We start from the raw sequence: 3401 nt of genomic DNA, 5'->3' as shown, positions 1-3401 counted from the left end.
ATATGTCTGTCTGTCGATTTGTCTGTCTGTCGGTTTGTCTGTCGGTCTCCATATTTTCAAACTATCTCCTCCGAAAGTAAACGTCACAGAGCGGCACTGGTGACCTCAAATGATTGAAATTTTTTACGGGCCGTTTTTTATGGATCGTTTTTTATGGGTGGTTCTTTATGGATCGTTTTTATGGATCGTTCTTTATGGATCGTTAGCCGGTTAAACTAGTTTTCAAAATTGAAAAAAAATCGTTAAACATTTTTTACATTCATCTTAGTTTATTTATATTTTTCATTTTTAATCAGTTTATATGCGTGTTACGTTGGTACAGTGGTAACGTCACCAGCTTTTTATGCTACAGTTTCCACTTTGATTCTAGCTGATGGCACCTGAATACTACTTTTTACGATTGAAATCATTACTCTATAATAATATATACAAAATCTGGACGAATAAAAATATCATATTTAGGCGTATTTTACGCCCGGGTAAAGCCGGGCGCCGTCCCCAGCTAGTTACCAATATGAAAGAATAAGTTAATGTTTCAAAATAAAATAATTTTTAGTGTATGATGTAAATCTCTTTGGTAAACATAACGTAGTCTTGGTTACAGCCATGATCTTAACCTCGACTATAAAAAGCAACTGAAAGTTATTCGCCTGAGTAGACTATCGCTTAATTAAATGGCCACGCGAAAATAAGAATGATTAGTTTCTTCGATTCGAGATTCAATTGTCTTTTAATGCCAACTGGTATTAATTCAAGCAACAAAATGCAGCAGGAAAGAGCGGAGCATTATTAAAAATATGATTACGGGTGACCTTCACCTATTGAGTACTGCTTTCTGAATGAAAAGAGGTCCACTCGGCGATGGATGAGACAGACAAAGAATAGTTGGTAGATGAAGAAGGATCTGTTATATTAGAAGATGGCGAAAAGAAGGAGAGAAATAAATGAGTTTTTTTTATGTAAGAAGGATGCAAGAAACAATAGCTGGAAACAAGAACAAATACAATAAGAATAAAGAGAGAAAAAAGATACAGAATAAGAACACCAAGAAGAATGACGTAGGATGAAAATAATAATAATAATAATAATAATAATAATAATAATAATAATTTGTTACGGTAAACTGGCGCCACACCAAGGAAGCGAGGAGTGTCAAGAAGGAAGGAAAGACCGAGGAGTGAAAGCATTAGCCAGAATCCGCTGGGTGAGTGCAAAGAAGACTGGAACCTTGGAGAGCCAAATTCCAGTGAAGACCAATGTTTGCTGCCAATGTGAAAGCAATGGTAAGCGATTGTTGTGATAACGCAAATTCATCTGCAAAGATTATCAAAAGAGGTGGAGAGTAAATAATAATAATAATAATAATAATAATAATAATAATAATAATAATAATAATAATGTATACATCTCACTATGTCTGTCTGTGTGTCTGTCTCATTTTTTTTAAATTGGTTCTCCTCCCAGACGGAAGGTCGCTGGACGGCTTGCAGTAGCTCCAACGATTGCATTTTGGGGGCAGAATTTTATTAGAGGTATTTACTCGATCAAGATAATTGCTAAGAGGTTCAAAAATGAGTTCAAACATGAAAGAAATCAATACTTGGCAAGCGTAGAAAATCTATTTAGTTATTTCACTATAACTTCAAATCGGTTGTCCCTTTGGTGCAGTGGATAGCGTGACCTGCTACTTCCACCACTGCTGCATCACCATTAACTTTTTTTACATTCCGATATCCTTGCCTTTTAAATGTTATTATCATGTAATAATTTTAGAAGAACGCTTTTATTTAAAAAAATACAGAAGAATGTTTTTGATGTACGTAACGAAAATGTCATATTCCAAATATATATGATATATGATATATGGGCTTATTTGTAACATTCCAGAAACCACGTCAATAGATCAAGTTATGAAATTTTGTATTATATATACTCCTAAACTAATTAACCGATCATTATGAATTTTAATTATGTGTATATGATTATATGTTTCTATGTATTTGATTTACTCTTAAACTAATTAACCAGTCATTATGAATTTAAAGTATGTGTATATAGTTATATATTTGTATGTATTGGATTCACTTCTGAACTAATTAACCGATCATTATAAATTTTATATGTGTGTATATAATTATATATTTCTATTCATTAGATTAACTCCTAAACTAATTAACCGATCGTTGTGAATGTTTAGTATGTGTATCTGTTTATATATTTGTAAAAATTGGATTCACTAATAAATTAATTAACTGATCATTATGATATTTAATTATGTGTATATGATTACATATTTCGATGTATTGGAATCACTCCTAAACTAATTAACCGATCATTATTAACTTAAAGTATGTATATTAGAATATATTTCTATAAACTGGATTCACTCCTAAACTAATTAACTGATCATTACGTATTTTAAGTATATGTTTATCTTTATATATTGCTATGTATTGGATTCATTCCTGAACTAATTAACCGATCATTATTAATTTTAACTATGCGTATATGTTTATCTATTTATGTATTGGATTCACTCCTAAACTAATTAACCGATCACTATGAAATTTAATTATGTGTATAGGACTATACATCTTTATGTATTGGATTCACTCCTACAATAATTAACCGATCATTCTTAATTTTAAAGATGTGTATATGAATTTATGTTTCTATGTATTGGATTCCCTTCCTAAACAAATACCGATCCTTATGAATTTTAAAGATGTGTATATGATTGTATATTTGTATGTATTGGATTCACTCCTAAATTAATTAACCCGATCATTATGAATTTGAAAGATGTGTATATAATTATGTATTTCTATGTATTGAATCCACTCCTAAACTTATTTACCAATCATTATGCATTTTTAGTATGTGGATATGTTTATATATTGTTATGCATTGAATACACTCATAAACTATTTTACTGATCATTATGAGTTTTAAGTATTGTATATGTTTGTATATTTGTATAGATGTCATATTCCAAAAATCGCATACAATGATTACTTACTTTTTAGTGCATTTATGTATACAAGAAATTCTACCCAATAGTTCTAGATAAAATGAAATAAATTAATTAATTTTCAATAGCATTTATAGATAAAACTATGAGTACAATGTTATTACAACAAATAATTAGCATGAAAATAATTTAATAATTATTAAAATATATTTTCTTTAATGTAATGCGAAAATGATGACGTTATTCCTCGAATGTAGATTCCCTCTAAGTATATACAGGAATCATGCTGGAATATAAATGAGTAAATGTGCGTTTTCAGCATGAAAATCTATGTGTGAAACAGTGTACCTTGTTAATGCATATTAATCAAATTGTAAACAAACAAACAAACAAACAGACAGGAATACGACTTTATTATAATACAAGATTC

This window comes from Euprymna scolopes, chromosome 20 (assembly GCF_053919585.1).
Source record: "Euprymna scolopes isolate OS-2025 chromosome 20, ASM5391958v1, whole genome shotgun sequence".
Lineage (NCBI taxonomy): Eukaryota > Metazoa > Mollusca > Cephalopoda > Sepiida > Sepiolidae > Euprymna > Euprymna scolopes.
Note: the sequence above shows the minus strand (reverse complement) of the source record.